At 51.2% G+C, this 815-nt stretch overlaps 1 pseudogene; it reads left to right on the forward strand.

Annotated features, from left to right (window-relative positions):
• The first annotated feature begins 1 nt into the window (after position 1).
• LOC102823501 lies at positions 2-609 on the forward strand (annotated as a pseudogene).
• Positions 610-815: the final 206 nt, after the last annotated feature.

Raw genomic sequence — 815 nt, forward strand, 5'->3', positions numbered from 1 at the left:
GAATCCTTACAGCAAGTATGTCTTGACAAAGAGCATAGTACACTGGGAGGTAGCCCCTGACCAGAAAGAAGCTCCGGTCTGAGAGACTCCTGACCAACAGTATGTCCTGCAGGATCCAGGGATTGTTTCCTGCCAATGTTGCTCGCTCAGTGTATATCCTGGAAGACTCCTTTGTGGTCCCTCAGAATCAGACCATTATCCCTGGAGCATCAGCCATGTCCCCTGATGGTGGTGGAGGAATGCTTTGCTTACTGTGTGAACACTGATAATAGTGACTGGACTGAAATCCACTGGAAATCTTGGGTCTCCTCAAGCTTGTTTGGCATCTCCAGAGCTGTCCAGGAATTTGGTCTGGTCTGGTTTAAAAGCAACGTGACCAAGCCAATGAAGGGTTTTGAATACATCTTGGCCAAGCTGCAAGGTAATGCCCCTTCTAAAACACTTGTTGAGACGCCTAAGGAAGTCAAGGAAAAGGCAAAGGAGACAGCCTTGGCAGCTACAGAAAAGGCCAAGGACCTTCCCAACAAGGCAGTTACCAAGAAGAAGCATCCTGGTGTTCCCACCACCACCACCTCCCCACACGGGACAATACCGCTCCAGCCCTTCTAACCCATCCCCAATGTGTTTTCTGATTACAAATCAACTTCCAGCCCTATCTACTGTGGGGGTGGGGGCTGGGCGTGGCGTGGGAAACCTGTTTGGCATCTCCAGGACACCAAGTACGTTACCCATGTCTGTGCCAGCCTGGTCCTTACCCTACTGGGCACCTGAGACACAGAGAGGTGCCCAGGGCCACATTGTGCCAGTTAAGTGGT

This window comes from Chrysochloris asiatica, unplaced genomic scaffold (genome assembly GCF_000296735.1).
Source record: "Chrysochloris asiatica unplaced genomic scaffold, ChrAsi1.0 scaffold00149, whole genome shotgun sequence".
Classification (NCBI taxonomy): Eukaryota; Metazoa; Chordata; class Mammalia; order Afrosoricida; family Chrysochloridae; genus Chrysochloris; species Chrysochloris asiatica.